We start from the raw sequence: 13,454 nt of genomic DNA on the forward strand, positions 1-13,454 counted from the left end.
AAATAACTATAAACAAATCTTTCAAAAATTATTTTTTGAATCATTTTTCTATTTAAATTTTCAAAATATATAATTAGAAAAATTTAATTGCAAATTTTGAATATAATTGAATTATCAACAATTTTTAAACGTAAATTTAAAAATGAAAATTAGCTTTTAATTTTTTAAAATTCAATATTTTTAGTATTTTCAATTATTACACATTCACGAAAATTCAAATACAAACAAAAAATGATAGCATTTTAGAATTCTTTTTAATTTTTTGGAGAAAGACCATGTTCAAAATTTTTAATTAAAATACACCAAAAATGAATTAGTCTTTTTTAAATTATACAAAAATTCTTTTAAGAAATTCAATTTTATTTTCGAAAAATTACATTAAAATATTTTTAAAAACTAATACTTAGAATTTTTTTATTATAATTTTTTAAAATTTAATTATCTTCGAACTCAAGAGAAAAAACATGGACAGTTATAATTATTAAAAAAGATTTAAGTTTCGTATTCAAATAATTGAATTCTCGAAGAACTTTCGGAAAATTATTTAAAATAATTAATTCAGAGATGAAGTTTAGTTGAAAATTGGAGAAAATAATTGAATTCAGGTAGAATTTTAAGAAATTATTAAAATTCATAAATTTTACTCATTTTTCGTTAAACTTTCATATTTTTCTGTAAAAAGAATTTTGTCAGGGAAAGTAATTTTAATGTCAGAAAATTGTCAAAGAAATATCAGGAAAATTGATAGACTAAAATTACAATTTTACAGGAATTTGTTAAAAAAATGTAATTATTCTTAAAAAATTGAATTTCAATTTATCAATTCCTCGAAAAAATTAATTATTTAAAAAAATGTTTTTTTTTAATTCTTTGGAAGAATTCAATTATTTACAAAAATATTAGAATTTTTCACAGAATATCAATCATTATCAAATATTTTAATAAAATTGTTCGAATAAAGAAATCAATTATTTTAAATACAATTTTAATTAAATTTTTTGAAATAATTCAATTATTCTTTTAGATTTTAATAAAATTCTTCTTGAGAATTCAATTATTAAAGAAAAATAACAAAATTATTCCTGAAAATTCATTTATTTAGAGGCACTTTAATAAAATTTTTGGCAAAATTCAATTATTTTCATAAATAACAAATATTCATCACAAGAATTCAATTATTTTTAAAAGTAATAAATTTTTTCTTGGTAATTCAATTATTTTAAAAAATTCTAATAAAATCGTTCGCTAGAATTCAATTATTGTATGGAAAATAATTTAATTCTTGGTAAGAATTTTTTTTTAAATTCTTTAAAATAATTGAATTGTTTTGAAGAATTTATTTCAATTTTCTTGAAAATAATGGAGTTTTTTAAAAATAATTATTTACTTTTTTGAACTTTTGACTCCCTACCATAATCTTAATTAAAAATTTTGAAAATAATTGAAATTTACAAAGAATTTTATTCAAAAATTTTTAAGAACAATTATTGAATTGTTTAGAAAAATTTTATTACAATTCTTAAAAATAATTGAACGTGTTAGAGAAATTTTATTGCAATTGTATTGTAAATAATTGAATTTTTTAGAAGAATTTTATTATTTTACAGAAATAACTGAATTCTTGCCAAGAATTTTACAATTTATGAAAATAATTGAATTGTTTCGAAGGATTTTACAAGAATTGTGAAAAATAATTGAATTTAAATAATATTTTTAAAAATAATTGTATTCCTTCGAGAAATTTTAATAAAATTGTATTAAAAATAATTTAATTCTTCCGAAACATTTTATTATTTATGAAAATAGTAGAGTTTTTTTGAAAATAATTTTTCAATGAAAATTTTGAAAATAATTGAATTTTATGATGAATTCAATTATTTTCAATAATTGTAATAAAAATCTTTGCAAAAAGTCAATTAATAAATAATAAAAATCTTCGTAAAAAATTCAATTATTTTTATAAAAATAATAAAATTCTTTTCAGAATTTCACTTATATTTTCAATTCTATCTTTAATTGATTTCTTTAAAAATTTCAATTATATTTAAAAATCTTGTAAGAATTCTGCGAAAAAATTCAGTTATTGTAAAAAATAATTGAATTTTCTCGCAGAATTTTTTCAAGATTTTTAAAAATAATTGAAATTTGAAATTTCTTGCTAGATTTTTAAAAAATAATTTAAATTTCTAAAGAAATCAATTAAAAATTGGAATTGAAAATAAGTGAAATTCTCATAAGAATTTTATTATTTATAATAAAAGTAATTGAATTTTGTTACGAAAATTTTTATTATTTATAAATTGACTTTTTTTTACAGAAGTTAAATTATTTATAAAACTTTTAATAAAATTCAATTTAAGAATTGAATTCTTTTCATGAATAGTAAAAATTTCTCAATAATTCAATTATTTTAATTAGAATTTGCATAAAATTAGTCGAAAGAAATGAATTATTTATAAAAAATTTTCTAAAATTCTTCGCAAGAATTAAATTATTTTTATAAATATTTAAATTCTTTGATGAATAATAAAGTTTGTTGCAGGAATTGAATTTGTTAGCAGGATAAGAAGAAGTAAATATTTTTTATGAGAATTAGGAAAAAGTCAGGAAAATAAAATATTGAATAGAATTTTTGTCAGTTTTGTAAAGTGTCTAAAACGATTTTTGTTGGTCGTCGAGTTTATTTTTTCGGTAGCTTTTATGAAAGCTACTTTTTTAAAATTAATTATCAAGTGCGAAGTTGGAGTAAATTTCAAACATAAAGTAAAGGATAAAGTAATATTAATGAAATTAATTATCTGTATACATATATATACAAGTTGAGAAAAGCATTAAGTTTGACAATTTTAGAGATAAAATTGAAGGTGGCTATTCACTTTGATTATTTTGATGGGACTTGGAAGCTTTCAAAGTTGTTCCCGCTCAATTACCTTTCGACCACAAAAATTAATCGGTCCCTCCTCCCGCTTCACGCCTCACTCTTTCTCTCTCTCTCTCTCTTTTATTCTCTCATTCGTTCCTCTTGGCCACCGGGATGGGATAATTAAAAGACTCGATTCATTTTGTTTCCTTCTTCCTTTTTTTTCTCTCGCAAACATGATATAAAATAGTAGGGTTTCTTCCTTGCAGTTCCTGGGATTTGGGATATTTTCTTAAAAAGCTGAATCTTCTCCCCCTTGTTCTAAATCAAAATCGAAGACACCTGGTATTCTACCGACAAAGACTCGAATGTCAATTAATTTTTGATAGGATTCGTGAACTTATTTTTAAATAATCAAATAAGGTGTAAAAAATTCTACACTCTCGTGTGGCTTTTATTTTTGATTGGCTAATTTATAATTTTTGCTTTCATTAATTAAACATTAAAAGGGGGTTTTGAAATAAATATTAATATATTAGGAGGACTGAAAAAAGTGTGTTTGTTAATTTAATTGCAAAAAAATACTCGCACCTTTTTAATATGTTTTCAGAAATTTATTTTCGTCACATTTCTGTTGATTTAAAATCGACTGATGCAAATTTTTTTCTTTTATTTAACAGGACCTTTTGTAATAATTGAATTTCAATTGATTAATTAAAATATTCATGAAAAATGATGAATAAATTGATTAAATGATAATGAAAAAAAGGAATTAGAATATTGATTAATTAAAAAATTATATAATATTCAATTGGTGTACGAAGTAAATTACTAATTTGTTGCTAATTTTTTTTTAGGTAAATTCGATCAGATTAAAAATATTCTATCGGCGAAAACCATTTATTAATAATTAAAAAAATATTTTATTCAAAAAGTTCGAAAAAATCGAATCAGTTTTGAAAGTAACGGAATCTTTTTAAAAAATTTAATAGATTTTTTTTTAAATAATGAAGTTGTTTTAAAAGTTAAATTAAAAATTTCTAATGTAATTGAATTTTACGGAGAATTACGTTCAAATTTTTAAAATAATCGTGTTTGTCAATAATTGAAATTAAACATCTGATTATTGAACTTTTACGAAATTTTTCAAAAATAATGGAATTCTTCTCAGAATTTTATTAATATTTTTGAAAATAATTAAATTAATTCAAGGGATTTTATTAGAATTTTTAAAAACCATTGAATTGTTTTAAATAATTTAATTATAATTCAAAGAAAAAAAAGTATTGAAAATAATTGAAATTTTTTGAAGCATTTTATAAAATTTTCTAAAAATAATTAAATTTTTATTGAAGAAATCTATGAAACTAATTGAAAATACTTCAATTCTTTTCAGGAATTTAAACAAAATTGTATTAAAATTAATTGAATTCTTGCGAAAACTTTTCTTAAAATGTTCGAAAATAATGAACTTTTTATAAGGAATTGAATTAAATTTATATTTAAAACAATTAGATTTTTATAGAGAATTTAATCAAAATTGTTAAAAATAATTGAATTTTTTTCGAAGAAATTTCTTGAAGTTTTCAAAAATAATTCAATTCTTTTCAGAATTTTAAATAAAATTGTATTGAAAATAATTGAATTCATGGAAAAAATTTTCTTTAAATTTTTGGAAAAACATAATTAAATTTTTTTTATGAATTGAATTAAAATTATATTGAAAATAATTGAATTTTTATAAAGAACGTTATTAAAATTTTTAAAAATAATTAAATCTTTTCAAAGAATTTTATACCAATTTTTTACTAAGAAATTTCTTAAAGTTTCTGAAAATAATTCAATTCTTTTCAAAAATTTAAATAAAATTGTATTGAAAATAATTGAATTTTTGCGAAAAATTGTCTTAATATTATTAAAAGTAATTGAAATGTTTCAAAGCATGTTATTCAAATTTTTGATAATAATTGAATTGTTTCGAAGAACTTTATTAAAATTTTTGAAATAAATTTAATTTTTTTTTTTTGGAATTTAAACAAAATTGTATTAAAAGTAATTAAATTCTTGCAAATTTTCTTAATATTTTTGGAAATACATAATTTAATTCTTTTCAGGAATTGATTTGAAATTATATTCAAAATAATTAAATTTTTACAAAGAATGTTATCAAAATTGCTAAAAATAATTAGATTTTATAAGTAAAAGATTTTGAAAATGATTTAATTCTTTTCACAAATTTATATAAAATTTGAAAGTAATTGAATTTTTACGAAAAATCGTAATGAAATTATTAAAAAAGAATTGAATCTTTTCATGGAATATAATTCTAATTTTTTACGAATAAATTTCTAAAAGTTTTTGAAAATAATTTAATTCTTTTCAGAAATTTATAAATAAAATTTGAAAATAATTATTAAAAATTATTAAAAATAATTGAATCGTTTCAAAGAATTTTATTTCAATTTTTTACGAAACATTTCTTAAAGTTTCTGTAAATAATTCAATTCTTTTCAATTTAATAAAATTGTATTGGAAATAATTGAATTTTTCAAAAAATTGTCTTAAAATTCTTAAAAATAATAATAATTGAATTGTTTCAAAGAGTTTTATTCCATTTTTTGAAAATAATTGAATTCTTATAGGAAGAATATTGTTTTAAAAATTAATTGAATTTACGAGTTAGTTAATTAGTTACCAAGTAAATTTTTCAAAATTTTTGAAAATTGAAGTTGGTATTATTTGAAAATAAAAAGTTTCTGAAATAAAAAGGACTAAATAATTTTTTAAAACATTTTGTTAAAATATTTTTATTATTATTTTATTGTTAGAACCGTTATTATTTTTTGTATTGTTATTAAATATTATTTAACGGTAAATAACTTTTTTGTTTAACTCAACTATGTATAGGAATAATATTTTTTTCTGTTTCCAGTGTTTTCACAATGCCGACAATTCTGGTTTTAATCCTGGCAATAATTATAAAGCTAATGTCTTGGAATTTCAATAATTATCGAATTAATGGACCATATAGGGATGAGAATAATGTATGCATCTGCTGTATAGTTGGTTGCAGTTAAGAGAAAGAGAAGAGAGTGGCGCAGACTACCAGGTAGCACGATAATCACCTAATTACACGTTACTCCGGGAATGAGGCGTCGATCGCAGAAACGCTTATCTCTTTCGCGTTTATATTGGTTTCTTCATCACAGTTTGATATAATTAATCGATCCCTCCCCCCCTTTCTCTCTTTTCATCTCTTGTATGTATATGTACATGCGGTGAAAGTATAGTTGCCTGGCTATATATATAAAAAAGAAATTTTTTTCTTATTGGCGCTTCTTAACGGTTTGTTATTAGCGATTTAATTATTCTGATAGGAACTTATTAGTTGTAATTTAATATATGAAAGAACGCACTTGAGAAAATATTGAATCCCATTATCTCAGTGACAGTTTGCAGAAAATGATTTATCAAAGTCTTTTACATGCTGGTTTTGAAACTCTCTCTCTCTTGTCTCTCTCTTGTCTCTCTGTCTTCTGTGTCTCAAGTTTTGCTGTGCGAGAAGAGTCAGTTACACCTGTTGTGAGTTTATCATCACCAGGTTCCACTAACTGGAGTCCGTCTAATGACAACCTTGCAGATAGTTTGGGTTTTCACATACCTTCTCACGCTTTCTGCCCCGCATGTGAATTTTAGCAGCAGTTGAGTTGAGATTGATGTGAATTTCTTCTCGAAATTTTTATTTTTATTGGTTATTATAAATATCATTTTTCGAATTATTGGAATTATGATTATAATTTTCTTTTTTATTATAATGCTATCATTATAAAGTCAGAAAATTATGGTAATTATAATAATTGTCGAATTATTAGATTTTTAATTATTATTAAATTAAATTATAATAATATAATTATAGCAGAATTATAGTTTATAAATTTAATTTTAATAACTACGGAGGAATTTAATTTCAAAGTTTATTTTGTAATTATTCAATGATTTTGAACCGAAATGTTAAATTGCATAGTAATAAGCTTTATAAATTATTTAATTTTATAAATCAGAAGCAAAATTTTCATTCAGAGATGTTTCTTCTTCTTATGACAAAATTTTCTATCAGAAACGGTAACAAATAAAACTTTGTATATTTCTGATTTAAAAACGTTTATAAAGAAATTTTTTATTTTTGTTACGTTGGTGGTGACGACGGTTTTTTTAACTGGCGCCCAACAAAAATGTTGAATTAAAATTATTGATTTTAGAATAATTTTAATTTTTTTTTGAATAATTGATGAATTAAAATAATGATGAATACCAAATGATGAATAATTGATAAAATAATTATGAAAATATGAATTAAAAATATTAAATTAAATAAAAATGCTAATAATTAATATAAGAATTAAATTTTTTAGTTTGGTAAATTTTTTTAGACAAAATCCGATCAGATTACAAATAATCAAACGACGAAAATTTTTAATAGGTGTTTAGAAAAATATTTTATTTAACTAGTTCTAAAAAAAATCGAGTCAGTTCAAAATTTGAATTTTTTCTTATTTCTGACAATAATAAATAATTTGAGATGTATTTTAATTGCATTTTTTTAATTTTTAATTTAAAAAATTTTTTCTCGAATAGTATAAGTATCGAATATAATTAAATTTCATCAAAGAATTTCATTGTTTGTGAAAATAATTGAATTCTTGTATGAAATTTTTTTTTAATTTGGAAAATAATTGAATTGTACATCAAGAAATTTAAATTTTTGAAAATAATTGAATTTTTATGAAGAATTTTATCAAAATTTCTAAAAATAGGTTGAATTTTTTTCGAAGAAATTTATCACAGTTTTTGAAAATAATAATTCATTTTTTGAAAAATTTTATTAAAATTGTATTAAAAATATAGTTGAACTCATGCGAAGAATTTTATAAAAGTTTTTGAAAATAATTGAATTTTGTTCCGAAGAATTTTATTCTACTTTTGAAATTAATAATTGAATTTTCAGGAATTTTTTTTTTCTGGTTTTGTTTTCAGGAATTTAAACCAAATTGTGTTGAAAATAATTGAATTCTTTCCAAAGATTTTCTTGTAAATTGTATTTTATATAATTAAATTTCTGTGAAAATTTTACTTTTCATGATACATTAATTTCATTTTTGCGAAGAATTTTATTAAAATTCTTTTAAAAAATTTTATTTCAATAGTAAATATTAAAAATATTAAATATATTTTAATTTCATCAAAGAATTTCATTTTTGTTAAAATAATTGAATTCTTGCATGATATTTTTTCTTAATTTTGAAAATAATTGAATTGTATATCAAGGAATTCAAATTTTTGAAAATAATTGAATTGTTTTAAAAAATTTAATTAAATCTTTTGAAGAGGATTCATTTATTTTCAGGAATTTAAATATAATTGTACGAAAAATATTTGAATTCTTGCTCAAAAAATATTCTTTAAATTTGTTTTTTATATAATTGAATTTCTGTGAAAATTTTGGATTTCATGATTTTAATTGAATTTTATTAAAATTATTCGTACAAATTTTGTTACAAACAATATTGAATGTAATTGTATTTTATTAAAGAATTTTATTTTTTGTGAAAATAATTAAATTCTCTTATAAAATATTTTTTCAAAATATTGAAAAATAATTGAAGTGTTTGAACGAAATTTATTAAAAGTTTTGAAAATAGTAAATTGAACTTTTTTCAAAAATTTAAACAAAATTGAATTAAAAATAATTGAATTCTTTCGAAAAATTTTCATGAAAATGCGAAAATTTTTTTTTTCATGATATAAATAGAATTTTTGCAAAGAATTTTATTAAAATTCTTTTGAAAAATTTTATTACAATATATAGTAAATATTTAATATAATTGAATTTTATCAAATAATTTTATTTTTTGTTAAAATAATTGAATTCTTGTGTGAAATTTTATTTTAATTTTAAAAATAATTGAATTGTATATATCAAGCAGTATATCAAGGAATTCAAATTTTTGAAAATAATTGAATTGTTTTGAAAAATTTAATTCCAATTTTTGAATTAATTGATATTAATTGAATTATTTTGAAGAATTTAATTAATTTTTTTGAAAGTAATACATTTCTTTTTCAGGAATTTAAATATAAATTGTTTAGAAAATAATTGAATTGTTGTCCAAAAATTTTCTTAAAATTTTCGAAAATAATTAATTTTCTTGAAAGAATTTTATTAAAATTGTTGAGAATAATTTTTTTATTTATTAGCGGATCTGAAGTAGTGGAAATTTTCAATGAAAAAAACAAAAAACGAATCAAAAATCCAGATTTTCCAGGATTTCCAGGCTCTGGGGCAACCATGTAAATTATATTTTCCCCGATTTAAAAATAAAAATTAAAACGTATTTCGTAAAAATCTAATATACAAAAAATTTAAAATAAAAAATGTGTTTTGAGTTTTTAAATTAAAAATTCAACACTTTAAATTATTTGTATATAAAATAGAAACGCGAACTATTTAAAAGATGTGCCGCTATTTTTTTTCGCCACCTTTTTGTGTTTTATTACCTCAGTAATTACCCCCTTTTTTTCACCCTTTAAAAATTTGATCGCAGATTAAAAACCGTAAACTCTACTCTGTATGACGAACACGTGCGTAAAGAGAATTTCATTCTTCTGGTCTTATATGCCTTTAAAAATTGCAGTCTTGCTCAATTAAATTCTACATCCGATATAAAGTTTCGACTCGGGTCGGGTGTGTATGTTTTGTCTCATGAATTCCAAAGGCTATATAATGCAATATCTGTCTTTGATTGTAGAGTGGAAAATAAAAAAGTAGTTTCTATATGATCCCCGAAGGTAGAAAAATATATCTGCATCTGTTGTCGTATCGCACACCATATGCGATATTATATGGTAGTGAGACGGTGTTTTATACATTGGGTATATCTTTTCTGTATTAAATACTCGTTGCTTGGGCGCCTCATGTGTTGGGGATGAATTATACAGCAAGTAGCCATATATGGACCGTGGAGTTCAGTGCGCGAAGAAGAGACACCACACGAAATGGAATCCCTCTTTTCTTATGTTGCATATACACGAGGTCGCATAATTTTTTTATTTTTCCTTTCTTCATATATGTATATGTACAGGTACACACTCTTTGGCGAACAATGTCACGAAACTATACTTTAAGGGATTTAGGTACAGAAAATAATTGGAAAACGTTAACAAGCAAATTGTACGTGTTAAGGATAAACAATTGAGTGGATGTCACTCATTTGCTAAAACTGATAAACATTTATTACTTTTTTCTTTTTACAATTTGCTACTATTTGGATAATTTTTTTTATGTTTTTCTGCGACTATCAAATTGAGACAAAAAACGAATCAAAAATGTCGCTTCGCAACATTTTTGATTCCTTTTTTATCTCAATTTGATATCCGCAGAAAAACTGTGTTAAAGCTATTTCTTTTTATTGAAAATTTGCACTACTTCATATCCGCTTATAATTTAAAAAAAATTATTTTCAACAATTTTAATAAAATTCACAGATATAATTCAAAAAATTTCAATAAAATTATTTCAAATAGTTTTTTTTTTTACAAAATTTACGAAACTTACGAAAATTTATGAAAATTTAAAGAACATTTTTGGAAAAGAATTAGATTATTTTCAATACAATTATATTTAAAGTGCTGAAAAGAAATTAATTACTATCAAAAGTTTTAATTAAAAATCTTCGAAACAATTCAATTATTTTCAAAAATTTTAATTCCTCAAAACAATTGAATTATTTGCAAAATTAAAAAAAAATTCCAAGCAAGAATTCAATTATTTTAACAAAAAAATCAAATTCTTTGATGAAATTTTTAATTTTTAATGTTAAAAATAGTTGAATTCTTTCAAGAAATTTAATTTCAAAGAATGTAATTAAAAGTTTTGAAAAGTAATAAATTTTACTAAAATCCTGTATAAGAATTAAATTATTTTAAAATAATTTAATTGTTTTAAAGTATTTTATGAAAATTTTGTAAAAATAATTAAATTCTTTCGAGAAATTTAATTGAAATTGCATTCAGAATAATCATAGAATAATCGAATTCTCATTAAAAATTCTTGTAAAAATAATTTATAAACAATTGAATTCTTGAGAAAAATTTTATTACAATAGTAAATATTAAATTATACATAATTGAATTTCATCAAAGAATTTTATTTTTTGTTAAAATTATTGAATTCTTGCAAAAAATTTTTTTTTTAATTTTAAAAATAATTGAATTGTTTCAAGAAATTTTATTCAAATTTTTTAAAATAATTGAATTATTGCAAAGAATGTAATTAAAAGTTTTGAAAGTTAATTATTTTTCATAAGTTTTCTTAAAAGAATTCAATTATTTTAACAAAAAATGAAATTCTTTGATGTAATAAAATTACATTCAATATTAATGTAATAAAATTTGTCAGAATAATTTTAATAAAATTGTTCGCAAAAATTTAATGAATAGCATGAAAAATAATATTTTCATAGGAATTCAATTATTTTTAAAACAATTTTTAATGAATTCCTCGAAAAATGTAATTAATTTCAAAAATGTTTTGCAAGAATTTAATTATTTTAACAAAAACCGAAAATCTTTGAAGAATTTCAATCATATTCAAAATTGACTATTATAATAAAATTTTTCGAAAGAATTTTAATAAAATTCTACGCAAAAATTCAATTAATATCATGAAAAATAAAACTTTCACATAGGAATTCAATTATATAACATATATACAATTTTCAAGAAAGATTTTGGGCAAGAAGTCAATTATTTTTAGTAGAATTGTATTTAAATTCCTGAAAAGAAATGAATTACTTTCAAAAGTAGATATTAATTACATTTTTTGAAACCATTTAAATTATTTACAAAAATTGAAATTCTTTGTAACAATTCAATTATTTTAAAAATTAATAAAAGAGTTTTAAGCAAGAATTTAATTATTTCCAAAAATTTTAATAAGTTTCTTCCAAACAATTCAATTTTATTTTCAAAAATTTTAATATAATTCATCGAAACAAAATTCAATTATTTTCAAGAACTTCAATAAAATTCTTCGTATGACTTCAACGATTTTTAATATAATAATTTTAATAAAATTTTTCAAAATATGAATTATTTTCAAAAACTTTAATAAATTTCATCGAAAAAAATTCAACTTATTTTTAGAAATTTTGATAAAAGTCTTCATAAAAATTCAATTATTTTCAAAAATTTCAATAAAATTTTTTAAAAAATTTTCCTTATTTCCGAAAATTTTAAGACAATTTTTGGGCAAGAATACAATTTTTTTTAATACAATTATATTTAAATTCTTGAAAAGAAATAAATTAAAAAAAATTTAATTCTGAGAAATTTTTCTTAAAACTATTGAAAATAATTGAATCTCTTTACATAAAATCTTAATAAAATACTTTTGGAAATAATTTATTTGTTTTAAAGTATTTTATGAAAATTTTGTAAAAATAATTAAATTCTTTCGAGAAATTTAATTGAAATTGCATTCAGAATAATTGAATTCTCAACCAAAATTCTTGTAAAAATAATTTATATATAATTTGAATTTCATAAAAGATTTTTATTTTTTGTTAAAGTAATTGAATTTATTTTTATTTTTTGTTAAAATAATTGAATTCTTGCAAAAATTTTTCTTTTTTAATCTTAAAAATAATTGAATTCTTTCAAGAAATTTTATTCAATTTTTTGAAAATAATTGAATTATTTCAAAGAATGTAATTAAAAGTTTTGAAAGTAATAAATTTTAATAAAATCCTGTATAAGAATTGAATTATTTTCAATGTAATTTAAATTAAATTTGTCAAAAAAAATGCGCAAGAGTTCAATTATTTTCATGTTTATTTTTAATAAATTTTTGTTAAATTTAATTTAACAATTAAATTATTTATAGTACAATTTTAATTATTTTCGTCGAAAAAATTTGCTAGAATTTAATTATTTTTCATAAGATTTCTTAGAAGAATTCAATTATTTAAAAAAAATTTTATACAACACGCTTTATAAAAATTCAATTATTCTCTATGCAATTTCAATTGAATTTCTCGAAGGAATTTAATTATTTTCACTCAATTTTTGTAAAATTCTTCAAAACAATTAAATTGTTTTCAAAAAAATTAATTAAAAAATTCAAATTAATGAAATTTTGTGAATTCTTCAGGAACTTTCTTAAAAATGATTAAAAATCGTTGAATTGAACTAGAATTTTAGTTAAAAATTCTAGAAAATAATTGAATTAAAAGGTTGAAAATAATTTTAGAGAAGTTACAGTCGCTATTTCTATATAAATTGTTCAATTTCCAAGGATTTGAAATTGGAGATATTTAAAAATATTAATTCCCGTGGAAAATTAATAATAATTAAATATTTGTTTAAAAATAAACTGTTTATGTTCGAAATAATTTTACAATTGAGGATATTTAAAAATAAATGTATTACAAACTTTTTTTTGTGTATTTATAGGATTATTTTTAGAATGAATTAAAAAAATTCTCTAAATTCTGAGAAAATGTCAATGGTCTGTTTTTAGGGTTGCCACAGGTCAGGG

The 13,454-nt window shown here is 19.9% G+C and overlaps 1 long non-coding RNA gene across 2 annotated transcripts in view; it reads left to right on the top strand.

The window, feature by feature from the left end:
- Window positions 1–13,454, top strand: part of LOC122499891 — a 44,145-nt gene that overhangs the window by 3,333 nt on the left and 27,358 nt on the right. The window contains exon 3 of one of the 2 annotated variants that reach the window (XR_006301395.1): window positions 5,793–5,969. The exons of the other annotated variant lie outside the window; for it this stretch is intronic. This is a non-coding gene — a long non-coding RNA (uncharacterized LOC122499891). The remainder of the gene's footprint in view (window positions 1–5,792; window positions 5,970–13,454) is intronic. 2 annotated transcript variants of the gene reach the window in all.

Source organism: Leptopilina heterotoma, unplaced genomic scaffold (genome assembly GCF_015476425.1).
Source record: "Leptopilina heterotoma isolate Lh14 unplaced genomic scaffold, ASM1547642v1 Lhet_177, whole genome shotgun sequence".
In the NCBI taxonomy this organism is placed as follows: domain Eukaryota; kingdom Metazoa; phylum Arthropoda; class Insecta; order Hymenoptera; family Figitidae; genus Leptopilina; species Leptopilina heterotoma.